Source organism: Gorilla gorilla, chromosome 5 (genome assembly GCF_029281585.2).
Source record: "Gorilla gorilla gorilla isolate KB3781 chromosome 5, NHGRI_mGorGor1-v2.1_pri, whole genome shotgun sequence".
Taxonomy (NCBI): domain Eukaryota; kingdom Metazoa; phylum Chordata; class Mammalia; order Primates; family Hominidae; genus Gorilla; species Gorilla gorilla.
In genome coordinates this window covers 24141036-24156168 of record NC_073229.2, presented here as the reverse complement: position 1 = coordinate 24156168, position 15133 = coordinate 24141036, and the positions used below count along the sequence as shown (strand labels likewise).

The following is a 15133-nucleotide window of genomic DNA, read 5'->3' as shown; positions in this document are numbered from 1 at the left end:
AAACACTGCTTTTTTTTTTTTTGCGAGAGATGTAAAAATAAAAATATGCTTCCTAGTTACTTCTATTCTATTTGTTAATCTGTGGAATAAGGGCAGTGGAGAGAAGAGCAAAAACTGGCCAGAGGCTGCAAGCCAGCTCAGAGCTGCTCACGTGGGGCAGTCTGGTTTGCAAGAATTCCACCTCAGGGGCTGGAAGGGCTAGGGGTGAGGTCTTTGGAAAGCTGGAGAAGAGGAGAGGTGCCAGAAGACAGAAGGGCAAATGTTGTCTCAGTTTTCTTTAAAAGAGGGAGAAGGTGGAGTTTGCTAACTTATACCAGTGAGTTCACCACGTTTCTCTTTCGCCTAATTTTTGAAAATTGTATTCCACGCGTTTACCCGCCATTACTTTTTAACCAATGTAATGTGGGTGTTAGCGCAGGGTCTGGGCAGGAGGCCTGTGTTGGACTTTCAGGCCCACTGTGTATTGTCTGTGAGGCTGTGAGCAACGTGACACATTTGCACTTCAGTTTCCCTATTTGTAAAATGGGGATAATAATGTCCCCCACATAGGGCTGTTGCAGGGATTCTGAGAATTAGGAGGAACATATCTGGCAGTGACTAGCACGTTGTAAGCACTATACAATTATTCGTGGAGAAAATCCAGAGATTTTTATTGGATGTTTAGGTGTTCCCCGTTTTGTTTTTTTCTTTCTTTCTATTTTATTTTATTTTTTGGTAAGCATAATGTTTTGATGAACATTTGTTTCCAAAACTCTTTGAAAACATATCCAGTTATTTTCTTAAGATAAATTCTTAGCTATGAAAACATTTGGTAAAAAGGTATGTACAATTTTAAGACTTTTGAATTTTATTTCCAGACTAACAGAAAAGCTTTTCCCACTCTTCCTAGCAGTAAAACTGTAGGCATTTCCACTGGACAAAATAATTATATGTGTGTGTGTGTCCCAATTTGCTGAATGTGGGGATGTGGAAATAGTATTTCACTGTTGTTTTAATTTGCATTTATTTGATTAGGGCTCTTTACTTGATTAATGGTTCAAGCCATTCTTGTGTAATTCTAGTCCAGCGAGCTAGCTACTCCCATCATTGCAGGCAGCTCTCTCATTTCTCTCACTGGTGAATATAGATCACCAGTCCTCTCAACCATTCATCATAGGAAATAGTTTTCAGAATAGGTTGCCCTATTCTGAATGTGTTCTAGTTTGTCATTGTCCCTCTTAAAATATGGCTCCAGAATCGAACATGTGTGGTCAGACCAGCTGTTACGTGTGCCAAGGAATAGGATGGTTCAATTATAATGTGTTTTTCTTTGGAGAATCCATTAGTGTGCAGTTTCCTTTGAGTTTCTATTGAATCTTGCAGTGATTTAGGGTGAATTTAGGCCAGAGTAGTTTTGACTAAAGGACTGTTTTTAAAAATTGTGTTTTAAATGGCTTTTTCTCCTTTAACTATTTAATGCTGTTCTAAGACCACACGGTGGAACTAGTGCCATTTGGGCTCTGGATTCTCTACTTCCATTAGAGTAGCACTGGGTTATATTAGCTATGTTAGCAGCCATCTTATGCTTTGCTTCCTGTAAAGTTGATGGTTAATGGAATGGATTCTTTCTATGTAAAATGATTGAGACATATATAAGAGGAACGAAGGTGGCTGGCTCTGATTCTGAGAGATTTAGCTCAGCTAATGAACAACCTTGAAAAAAGAGAATGGGAGACTTTTTAGTGTTCCTCTGATTGCTCTTCTGGTGCATCAAGGAGATATTAATACCACTGTTGTTTTAAAGCCTTTAAAAATGCATACACCCCATGGTAATTAATGTCCTCTGCTCATTCATTTTATTTACCTGCAAAACTCAAGGATGAAGGTGGTGGACTTGTGAAATATTTTGAGAGACAATAAATATTGCACATTTATGTGTGAACCACATTATATGTGACTCATGCATTCCATATGTTTTATTCCATTCATTCTAAGGTACGGAAGCTAGTATGACCTTTGATGAGGCTAAATTCGAGTGTTATTGTTGGAGCTGGGTAATGAGATATACAGAATATTAGACATAGAGGGGGCTGGTGTGAAGGTAGGAATTGTGAGCAGAGTGAAAGCTTTTTACTAAATGAGGCATCTAATTTGATGCTGAGGACTAAGATTCTAAGAGCTGTCTGGCCTTGAAGCAGAAATGGAGCACAAATGGAGAGACAGATAGCTCTTGCTGAATCCAGTGGGGTCTGGTATGGAGGGGTGAGATGATGTAAAGGCGTCGGCGAGTAAATTCAATTGGATGGGGTTCCCCATTGGTGGTCAACCCGTGTCTACCTCTAGTGTTGAAGCTGTTGATTCGCCTGGTGGTTTTGTGATTTTATGAGATAATGCCTAACAGGTATGAATCTGAAGTGAGCTAAATCAAAATATCTCTAGGATGGGGGAAAAAGAGGAATAGGCACAGAAATGGAGAATTGTGATCTTAATCAACCAGAGAATCAAACTCACTAAGTGAAGTGTGGTTGGGTTACTCTTACCTACTATACTCAGAGTGATTCTTTAATAATGTGACATAATTTGAAAGCCCTTATCAGTTTTACAGGTAAAAAACCTTAATCCAAATGGGGATTTATAACTGTGTATAAAAATAAACTGATGCAGGAACTAAAAAGAATTATACTTTTAACTTTAGGAGAAGACACAGATTTACTTTTCATTAAATACTACACCAACCAAGTTCTCTGGCTAAAATTTTCATGACACTGATTAACTTTTGCATTGCAAGTACATTTACTCCCATGTTTCACTGCATATTTTTCTAATATACACTGATGTTTTAAACTTTTTGTTATACACAAAATATCTTACTCATAGAACACAATTGTTGCATTCAGCAATTGCAAATGCCATTTTGTTGGTGGAATTCTGAATTTGACACATCAGCTTTCCCTAATTGCCCATGGAGTTCAAGAAAGTAGAGTGGTTTCTACACCTTTATAGTGGCTTACCTGGATTTTGCAAACTCATAGATTCAAAATGTGCTATTATATGAAATAAGTAAGGGATAGCAGAGGAAACATAAAATGAGTCTAATGTAATTGCCACAGCCCTTGAGACCCCCACTCTCTTGGGAGAAGCTTCTGGAACACACTGTACCTTTCTATGACATATCTGCTTGGAGATGCATGTCCTGCTGTTGGGTTTTCCAGAGCATTCTTTTAAGAGGAGCTAGCCTCCCTGCTGAACAGGGGCGTTAATTTTTCATGGACTTACACTGTGATGAGGAGCATAAAAAGAAAGCTTTAGAAAAATAGTACTGAAACAAAATAAAAGAAGTCCTTCTCCGGTTTACACAGAAAATGGAGACTGTTATTGATATTTTGCTTGTTAGCAGACACGGAAGTTAAATACAGAGCAATTTAATGCAATTAACTCTTTGATGTAAATTTCCTGGGAAAGGAAGAAAGATTTTGCCAAGTCTAGCCCATTTAGAATCAGACTAGATTCTACTTGGAGGCTGCAAATATCACATTTTCACTCTGACAAGCAATTCTGCTTGGTAAAAGAGTGGCTTGACCCAGGGTAGGTACCTATAATGACCCAAGGTAAGTCACTGGCCATGTGAACCTCTGATTCTCCACCTGTTAAATAAGGGAATCTTAAAAGCTTTCTCCGATTATAGAGTTATCCAAATCTACATCAAAAAGTTTTATCATATAGAACAGTATTTTTTACATTAAATCTGGATTTGCTGCTGTTTTCATAGAAACAATACTAATATTCACTTTCTTCTTTCTGCTTCTTGATATTTAATCTTACCTAAAAAACTGTGATTTTTTTCCCCTGTGTTTCTTAATAGTTACATACCTAAAGTCAGCATGTTGTCCCAAATAACTCCTCAGTCTGTCAAGAACTATTTAATGTCAATTATCTAGAACTTGATATGCAGATATATAAAAGTCAAAGCCACATTGGTTCTTTTTGCCATCTGGTTTGCCTTTCATTTTTTGGAGCATGGGAACACCAAGTTGAAGTGATTAGGCTCCTCAGTTCATGATAAGTGATCATCACTGGTCATGGCACTGAGGTAGGGAGCTTCTAAGGTGGCCCCCAGTGATCCCCACTTCCTGGTTCTCATTCCCCCATGTAATACTCTTCCCTTAAGTGTGGGCTGGACCTAGTGACTTGCTTCTAATAAATTGAATACAGCAAACATGAGACCGTGGCTTCCAACTTGTACATACTATCTCCTGCTCTGTCACTTGCTCTGAGGAGTCAAGCTACTGTGCTGTGGGCTGCCCTATAAAGAGACTCATATGGCAAGGAACCAACGGCCATGAAGAACTCAGGCCCTTAGTCCAACAGCCCACAAGGAACTAAATCCTGTGGCTAATAACCATGTTGGTGAGCTTAACAATGGATCCTCAGACTGTCATCTGAACTTTCAGATGAGACTGCAGCCCAACCCTTGACTGGAGTCATCTGAGAGACCATGAGTCAGAAGCATCTAGCTAAGCCATGCTTGGATTCCTAACCCATACAAACTTTGAGATAATAAACATTTATTGTTGTAAAGCTACTACAGGCCAGGTGTGGTGGCACATGCCTGTAATTTAGCACTTTGGGAGGTCAAGGTGGCAGGAACACTTGAAGCCAGGAGTTCAAGATCTGCCTAGGCAACGAAGAGAGACCCCAATTCTGCCAAAATGCGACTACTTTTTAGGATAATTCATTATGTAGCAACAACTGGTATAAGTACTCAGATTTTTAATTAATTGTTTTTCTTTTTCATGCCCCAATCCTGCCAATGTTCTTGTATCCTACTTAAGCACATGCTGTAATGTTTTTAATACTTTTCCTTAAATATATATGAATGGTTGGAAAATTTGTAATGTTGTCTTGTGTTCACATTCTTTAAGTAAATGGAACTGTGTTTTATATTTTATTCTATGTTTTAACTTTTATTACTTCACTCCATGTTTTTGAGATTTATTCAAATTTCTTATCTAGATATAGCTTACTACTTTTGATTATTGCCTAACATTTCATCATTGGCATTTTAATCATCCATGTTCCAAGTGGCGGACACTTAGGTAACCTCCAGGTACTTGCTGTCAGAAAACAATATTGTAATGAGCACAGTCACATCTGTCCTCTTACGGATGTGCCTGTTCATATCTAGGAGTTGAGATTAACGGGAAAATGAGTTGAGATTCATGGATAATTATGAATGCTGTTAGCATTTCTACTTAAATTGGCTTAAATAGTAAGAACCTAAATTGTCTCATGTAACAACAAGCGTTCCAGAGGAAGCATTAGCAGCTCAGTGGTGTAACCAAAGACTCGGGTCAATTTCATCTTTCTGCTCTACTGTCCTCTGTAAGTCAGTGTTATTTTTCCCACTGGCCACAAGATGATTGTAGCAGCTCTGGACATCACACACAGGCATGATCACAGCCAGTGTAGAAGAAGAGGGTTATAGCTTCCCATGCATCTCTTTTTATTACAGAGGAAAGCTTTTGCCAGAAGTCCATTAGTGGATGTTTTCTTTGGTCCCATTGACTAGCATTTTATATATATTATAAAAGAGACTGTGGAAGCAAGTGTGTGGAATTAAAGGACTCCATAGTGGGAGGCACCCTTTACTAACAAGGAAAAATCAGAGAAGCCTGTTTAGAAGTTTCTATTACATAATGTATATACTATTTATAGCCATTAAATACTGACTGAAAGCTATGTTAGTGTATCAGTCAGTCGTTGTCAAAAGAACACTGTGAAATAAACTTACACAGAACTAAATGACTTAAAACACAGCAATTTCTTATCAGTGATACATCCGTGGGTCAGTTGGGTGTTTAGGCAGGCTTGGCTCTGGGTCAGGGGTCAGCTGGATGTTTAGGTAGGCTTAGCTCTGGGTCAGGTTTAGGTTGGTTCAGGTTTGCTCCCTACATCTCTCTTCCTCCTTGGACTGGTGGACTTTGCTAGGGCATATTCTTCTCATGGCAATGGCAGAAACACAAGGGATAAAGCCTAACCAAGCAACCACATTTTGAGCCTCTGCTCAAGTCACTTCTCTTAACATAGTATTGCCCAAAACAAGTCACATGGCCAGGTTTTAAGTCCAGCAGCAGAGAAGTGCACAGGGGTGTCTACCATGAGACCACATTGAGTCACATGGCCAAGCCCAATCACGAGAGGAGATGTACTCCTCTGATGGAAGTGGCAGAGAAGTAGTGAATATATTTGAACAATAATCTCATATATCATAACCAGTGTTCTCTCACACCAGCAGTGCAAGAAGTTTTTGTATGCCAACATCATCACTAACATTTGGTATTTACCAATGTTCACATTTTTGTCAACCAAATGGTCATAAAGTTGTTTTAATTTACATATCAACAATTATTGTTGGATGAAGTTGAGGATTTCTTCATGTATTTATTAACTATTTGAGTTCCTCCTTCTGTGAATTACCTATTATACATTGGACATTTTAAAATTGAGCTTTCTATATGTTTTTGTTAATTTGTAGGAATTCCTTGTGTAACATTAATATTAACCTCCAATTTATTTTAGATATTGCATTCTCTTCTCGTATTCTATCACCTATATGTTAACCCTGTTTGTGATATTCTACATTGAATAGAAATCTTCAATTTTGTTGTAGTCAATTTTTTTTTTCACCTTGCGTTTTTGGAGCGTTATTTGAAAACTCTTTCCGTACGTCCTAATGTCACAACATTAAAAAATATTTTTATACTTATTTCATAGTTTCAATTTTCATATCTGGGTTTTTAATCAATTTAGAATTGAATTTTTGTATGCCATGAGGTAGATATTTGTCTTTATGTTGTGAAGTTTTCCTAACATCAGCTACTAGAAGGTTTCATCCTTTCCTCACTCATTTATAATGCCATCTCTGCTACAGAACAAATTCACACATTTACTTGGGTTTGTTTCTGGGCTTCCTGTTCTGTTCCATTGATCTCTGTCTTAGGCAATGCCAAGACCATATTTTTTTTCTTTTTAATTACTTAATCTTTGTTGTTTCTTAGTGTCTGGATAAGCAAGTTTCCTTGCTTTGTTCTTCCAGATAGCTTTCTAAATGAATTTGTCAAGTTCATACAAGACTCTGCCAGAATTTTGATTGGAATTGCATTTAATTTATAGATCGATTTGAGGACAACTATTTTGTTGAAAGTGCATAAAGAGTGATAAGTTTTTGAAGTTAACGAATTGGAATAAACTTCTTTGGGATGATTTAGATACTCTTTCTTAACTGTTTACAATAAGCCTGGGGTCTCTTAACATATTCAATTGGTATTATTACAATAGGAGAAAATATATGTCAGGAAATGTGTGTATGTGGGAATTTGGTGAGTTGTAGGTAGCAATCATTCTTTTACCATAACACCCACCCTTTTTTCCTTAAGGTTCTTGATTATAAGCACTAGTGCTTGTTCTATTCAGTGATTCATTTAGTTAGTCAAGGGCTAATGCCACTTCTAGCTTTGTATTTAACATTCCATGGAGCTATCTGTATCTCTTCAAATTTGCCCAGTGTTTCATTTGTTCTGGATAGGTTACCTAATTATCACCCAATGTTGATGAGACCAAGCTCATTAGAATGGTCTGTTTTAGAGTCTTTTACTTTCCTTCTCACCCTGGCTAGCTGTCCTGCAAAGGTATGCTTTTGAGGACAAGGAAAGCCCAGAGAGAGTGTACTTGAAAAAATTCAAACCCTTCACTACTCCTGGAAAATACCCTAGTCATGCACTTGCTAATAGACTAATTTTCATATATAAAGGACAGGACCTGATCATTATTTGTAGCTCATTTAGGGTAGTTAATGAGGAGTAGCCTAATTAAGAGGCTGGAAAAAGTATAGCACAAAGGTGGTCTTGAATTGGCTTACTCATCTTTGTCCGGAACGTCTGCTCATCTTTTTTTAACCTACGAAAAGGGAGTATGAAGGGATGACCCATTTGAATATTTAGCAACATGTTAAATCCAGTTCAGATTCCATATTGTAGGTTTAAAAAAACCCACTGTTTAAAGAGTGCATTTCTAACATATAATTCACTGAGAGGATAAACATGCCTTTCAATGTTCTATTTAAGATAAAAACTGTATTAAATGAGCCCAGAATTGTTAAACTTAGCTCTGTAAATGTTCAGCAATTTTATATTTTTCCTTTGCTTTGTCTGCATATCTCCTTTTTCTTTCAAACCTTGGTTGGGTTCTTTTTAAACTTACTGTCTTTTAAGTCATGTAATTTTGAGTAACAAGACAGCTAGGTGACATATTGCAATATTGAAATTGTTGAGTCAGGTCTTCTTCATAATTTCACAACTGTTAAAATTCCCACATTGGAAAATATGACTAATTCCCTCTAATTCTCAAAAGTCTTCTCCAGAGAAAAATCACATTTTGTGCTACTCAAATGCCATAGAAACAGCTCCCTCATGGCTCCTCAGCTCAGTGTGGGGCTAACCTCACGGTAGGTTGGTGCTTGTAAGCAATTGTTTGGATGCATTGAAAGCTCTCCTCGTAAGTGTGCCTGAGAGACGAACAGGGCAAAAACCACTGTACAGACCCGAGGTGGACATTTTTAGAAAGAAATGCTTTGTGTACAGCTCAAACTGGTGGGTTCATGCTTTTTAAAGTGCTTTTTAAATTCCCCCTAGAAGTTGTCCAAGTTCCTCCTGCATTCTCCAAATTGCTGAGAGATGGTAGAGACCTCAGAGATTTTTGGATACGTGTGTGGTCACTACATTTCTTTTGGCAAAATAACTGGAGCCATAGGCCCAGCTGAAATTGCTGTTCTACTTGCTTGTAGGTATTTACAGACGCTGGTATTTCTGAGAGCTGAAGACATGTCTTCCTCAATTGTCTAATGCGATCCTCACAACCACCCAATGAAGCAGGCATTAGTACCTTCCCTGTTTTACAGATGATGGGTGCTGGACCGTTAACCTTATTTTGTATATGGGAAAACTGAATCTCTCAGATTTCATTCTTTGCTCCTTATAGCAGATAATGTCTGTGCATTGCCCAATCATTGCTACTTTCCTTTGTGCCATTCTTGTGTGCCTGTTGGCTTGAGGGGGCTTTCTTCTTCCACAATCTCAGGGTGCTCGAGCCTCCCTGGCATGCACAACCTGAGAGCTGGAAGTGCCAGGGGAATTTACATCTGCTTGGGGTGAGCTTATCCAGTGGCTGATGGCTACAGGGATCTGAAAGCCTCAGCTCCCTTGCATGGCAGAACAGGCCTTACACTCCTGAGCTCCCTGCAGCCTAACTCTCTGCAAGTCTTTGCCTGAGTGAGTTCACCTTCTTGCTTGGCCTCTTCCCTTCCCAGCTCTGCTCCCCGCTCTTACTGGCTTCCTCTAAGAGCATGTTCAAAAAGTCATTTGCACAGGAATCCTCCTCTCAGGATCTGCTTCTGGAGAGCCCAGCCTAAGATGCCCCTCTTTCCTATGGTTTTATGGGACAGGATGTTCTTGGAGCATGTTCTTGTGAGATTTAGGTTAATACATTCAAACTTGCAGAAGGTGTGAGTCTTGGAAATTTTAAAAAAGAGAGAAAGCGAAATCTAAACCTTTACATGCCTTTTTTCCCCCCATTGTGCATCTCACCTGGGGATACTTGAAGATTTTGTTTAACTTTCCATTTACTCATTCCAGGAAATAGTCATGTACCATATGGTTTTCAGTTGCATTGTTCAAGGAAGAAAAGCTGGATATTTTTATTTTTAAGGCATCCTCTTTCTTCGATTCCGTCAACTTGTTCTCAATACTGACTCTACCCCCAAACCATACTCTATCCTTCCAGTTTATCTGATAGTTCTTTCTGAGGTAAGGAGTCCATCTGCCTGTTATTTATTTATTTATTTATTTATTTAGAGACAGGCAGGGTCTCACCCTGTTGCCCAGGCTGCAATGCAGCGGTATGATCATGGCTCACTGCAGCCTTGACCTCCTAGGTTGAAATGATCTTCCCACCTCAGCCTCCTGAGTTAGTTGGGACTATAAATTTGCACTACCACACCCGGGTCATTTTTGTATTTTTTGTAGAGATACGGTTTCACCATGTTGCTCAGGCTGTTTTCCAACTTCTGGGCTCAAGCAATCTGCCCGCCTCAGCCTCCTGAAGCGCTGGGATCACAGGTATGAACCACCATGCCCCGCCCTGCCTTTTAAAGTGGAATGAAACCTATCACAGCATAAAATTTATTCCTATGAGAAATGTGATTTATCCTGGGGCAAGAAGTGGTTAGGACTAGATATCAAGAGAAGCAAGCTCAGCTCTCGGAAATCTGGGACATGGAGGTTGGGGGACAGGCTGACAGGTTTTGGGAGAAAAATGTGTATGTTTGTGTCTGTGTGTGTTAAAAGAACTGTGTGGGTAAAGAACTCTAACCTAGTGAACCCAAGTCAGCATGGCATGGAGTGGTAAGAGGGAGACAGAGAGAGAGATGAACAGAGAGTCCACTTTCCTCCACGCCGCAACACTGGGAATGGTGGTGCTGGCAGCATTTCTCAATGGCTACAGTGAGGGTATGCGCAGGTTTCCGTGGAGGCGTCTACCCTGTACTCAGTTTACCAGAGATCCCAGTAGCGAGGTAAGATGGCACGAGACCAAATACTGTTTCACAAGTGACACCATGTGGCAGCCACAGTGACAACTGCCCCAAATAGCAGGGTTCTCCTAGGGACTCTTCTCTGGATGTTGAGGGATCAGCGTTAAATTTTATTGTTTTTGGAGTTAGAACAGGGTAATGTTTCTCATTCTCTCTGTAACCTTTATACAATTTGCTAGTATGGTGTAGGGGCTCTGTTTTTTCTTTCTTATTTTTTTTTTTTAAATCATACTTTAAGTTCTAGGGTACATGTGCACAATGTGCAGGTTTGTTACATATGTATACATGTGCCATGTTGGTGTGCTGCACCCATTAACTCGTTGCTTACATTAGGTATATCTCCTAAGGTGACACATATACACCATGGAATACTATGCAGCCATAAAAAGGATGAGTTCATGTCCTTTGTAGGGACATGGATGAAGCTGGAAACCATCATTCTGAGCAAACTATCGCAAGGACAGAAAACCAAACACTGCATGTTCTCACTCATAGGTGGGAACTGAACAATGAGAACGCTTGGACACAGGGTGGGGAACATCACACACCAGGGTCTGTTTTTTCATGTTTTTACTTACAACCTGCCTAAGACTGTAAAACCCTAATCTCTTGAAACGAGGCGTCTCCTGCCTTCGGTATTTGTGCTGCGGACTTTGGGACGCTTCCTTTGTTTCTAAACTTGGAGACAGGGCCCTTCTGTTAGCTCTTCTAGCCTTCCCTCAGAAGCAAGCACTTAGTAGTGACACATTTTCTGTTTATTGGCTGCAAGAAGTCTGCTTTCAGTGTGAGGCTCTGAAAAAGTTCATGTCCTATTTTCTGAATTCCTCCTGTTCTCCATGCCTTCAGGGAAGTGCGTGTTCTCTTTTCTAGATCAGCTCTGATTCTGTGCCCGATCCAGGCAGCGTGCCCACGGTTTCCTGAGTCCTTAGATAGCTCTTATCTGACCTACCCTCTCTTACCCAGTGATGAGGTAAAAAGAGCAGAAAAATCTTGAAGCCAACAGATGGCTCTTTCAGAGACTCACCTCTGATCCCTGCTAGTTTGGTGACTTTGAACACACCTCACTTAAACTCTTTGAAACTGTCTTTCCTCTTTACAAAAGGGGGATAATAATACCTCCTTCTTTTAAGAATTAAATGTGTTAATGTATTGAAAACAACTTATAAAGTGTAAAAGACTTATTATAGTCAAATAAGGCATGATTATAAAACATTATTATGTTGTACACAGCTCAGATTCAACTGCTTCACTGTATCTAGATTTTAGGATTCTGAAAGTTAAAAGCCATTATTTTAAGAGTGTCTTGAAATGCTTTGGAATAAGAATTCATGTAAGGAAATATAGGATATGGAAGAATCTTCCAGAATGCAGACTGAGGAGACTCCTGAAGACAGAAGTCCTCGAACACGACTTGTTCTTCCTGTTGTTGCCTGTGCTAAAAGGAGACTCGGGCAGAGAGGCTGAGGAGACAGCTGAGAGATAAGTGTGTGTGTGTCTGTGACTGCTCGTGTGTGAGTGTGTGTGTGTGTGAGAGAAAGAGCATGTGCGTTTGCATGTGTGTTTGTGGTGCATATGTTCGTGTGTGTGAGAGAGTGTATGCGTATTTGCATGTGTGAGTTTGTAGTGCATATGTGCTTGTGTGAGTGTGTGTGTGAGTCTGTGTGAGTGCAGTGGGGAGAAGGAGGAACTGCACGGTGGCCATTGAGAAATGCTGCCAGCACTACCGTTTCCCAGTGTTGTGGCATGGAGGAAAGTGGACTCTCTGTTCATCTCTCTCTCTGTCTCCCTCTCACCACTCCATGCCATGCTGACTTGGGTTCACTAGGTTAGAGTTCTTTACCCACACAGTTCTTTTAACACACACAGACACAAACATACACACTTTTCTCCCAAAACCTGTCAGCCTGTCCCCCAACCTTCATGTCCCAGATTTCCGAGAGCTGAGCTTGCTTCTCTTGAAGCAAATATATATTATATTTATATATAATATAAATATAATATATATTATATTTATATATAATATAAATTATAATATATATTATATTTATATATAATATAAATTATAATATATATTATATTTATATATAATATAAATATAATATATATTATATTTATATATAATATAAATTAAATATATATTATATTTATATATAATATAAATTAAATATATATTATATTTATATATAATATAAATTAAATATATATTATATTTATATATAATATAAATTAAATATATATTATGTTTATATATAATATAAATTATAATATTTATATTATGTTTATATTATATAAATTATAATATTTATATTATGTTTATATTATATAAATTATATTTGTATAATATAAATATAATAATTTATAATATAAATTACATATAAATATATAATTTATATATAATATAAATTATATATATAAATTATATATATAAATTATATATATAAATTATATATATAAATTATATATATATAATATAAATTATATATATATAATTTATATTATTTTCTTTTTCTTCTACCAACCCTATGAGACAGGTATTACTATCTCTCACCTTTTTTTCATTAAAAAATTGCGATAAAAACATGCAACATAAAATTTACCAATCTTTGTTTTGCAGTGGATCTCCTGACCTTTTTCATCTTGCAAAACAAAAATCTATATGCATTGAACAGCAATTTTTCATTTCCCCCTCTGCCAGCCCCTGACAATCATCATCCTACTATGTATGAATTTGGCTGCTGGAGGATTCATAGAGTATTTGTATTTTTGTGGCTGGCTTATTACACTTAGCTTAATGTCCTCAAGGTTTAACCATGTTGTAGTATGTGTTAGAATTTCCTTCATTTTTAAGGCTGAATAATATTCCATTGTGTGTTAATATTTCCTTTTTGTAGATGAGGAAGCATGGTGAGATCCAGTTACCTCCCTCAGACTAATTAGCAGGGAAACCAGAATTTTAACCCAGTTGTGGCTTGCTCCGAAACCTGAGCTCCTCATGCCACATTCAACTGCCTCCACAGAGGATTCACTGAGTATGCAGATGCAAATCCTCATGCTTCCAGAATCTCCCCCTGCTCCCACCACTCCATAATATTTTATAGCATGAAGGAAATTACTTTGTTGAAAGTATGAAATGTAAGCCCAGCATGACCTCACCAGAGACTACTGGTCTCCTGGGCTGTGAGCTTGTACCATTTGAGAAAAGGAAGTTTAGAGAACAAGTCTCCAGTATGCCTTTTCCAAGGTACACTTGCCATCTCGTGTCAAGGTTTTCTGCAGTGTATATTTGGGGGAGGGAGAGGCTGAGGAGGGAGGCCATGTTTGGGTGAGCTGTGCATATAGGCGAGGCTGAGCAAGGAGGAGGAAGAAAGTTACCCTGAGAATGTGTCTGCCAACATGTAGGGATGTCCGTCATATATTGCTAACTGAAAAAATCTAGTTGGCCAGGTGCGGTGGCTCACGCCTGTAATCCCAGCACTTTAGGAGGCCGAGGCAGGTGGATCACCTGAGGTCGGAGTTCAAGACCAGCCTGGCCAACATAGTGAAACCCCATCTCTACTAAAAATACAAAAAATTAGCTGGGTGTGGTGGGGGGTGCCTGTAGTCCCAGCTACTCAGGAGGCTAAGGCAGGAGAATTGCTTGAACCTGGGAGACGGAGGTTGCAGTGAGCCAAGATTGTGCCATTGCACTCCAGCCTGGGCGACAAAAGCAAAACTCCGTCTCAAAACAAAAACAAAAACAAACAAACAACAACAGCAAAACTCTAGTTGTGAACTGTTGGGTGGTCTGATACTATTTCAGAATTGCAGAGAGACAAAAATCACATCCAAGTGTTGATATATGTGGATGTGGATTTGTGTGTGTAGGAAGGGGTTGTTACAGGAAACTAATGAGATGACTGTGTGTCCAGCACAGAGTTGCTCTCTAAAATATGTGGTGAACGCACGAAGGCATGACATTGGGAACTCTGGCATGCCAAAGGCCTGTTTTCTTTTTTCTTTTTTTTTTATCTTCAACTTTCATTTTGAGTTCAGAGGTATATGTGCAGGATGTGCAGGTTTGTTACATAGGTACATGTGCCATGGTGGTTTGCTGCACAGAGCATCCCATGACCTAGGTATTAAGCCCAGCATCCATTAGCTATTCTTCCTGATGCTCTCCCTCCCCCACTTTCTCCCTCCAACAGACCCCAGTGTGTGTTGTTCCCCACCATGTGTCCATGTGTTCTCATCATTCACCTCCTACTTGTAAGTGAGAACATGCGGTGTTTGGTTTTCTGTTCTTGAATTAGTTTGCTGGGGATAATGGCTTCCAACTTCATCCATGTCCCTACAAAGGACATGATCTTGTTCCAAAGGCTCATTTTCAAGAACGCTCCCGGACCCCTTGGGACTAAGTATAAATTTCATTAGTGAAATAAACTCAAAATCTTTACTGATTTCGAATAACATATCTCTTCCCAATCTACAAGATTTTGCATAATATATCTCCTCCCAATCTCTCTAATGTTT

The 15133-nt window shown here is 38.8% G+C and overlaps 1 pseudogene; it reads left to right on the top strand.

Annotated features, from left to right (window-relative positions):
- Nucleotides 1-15133, top strand: part of LOC109027128 (snRNA-activating protein complex subunit 5-like) — a 283079-nt pseudogene that overhangs the window by 88473 nt on the left and 179473 nt on the right.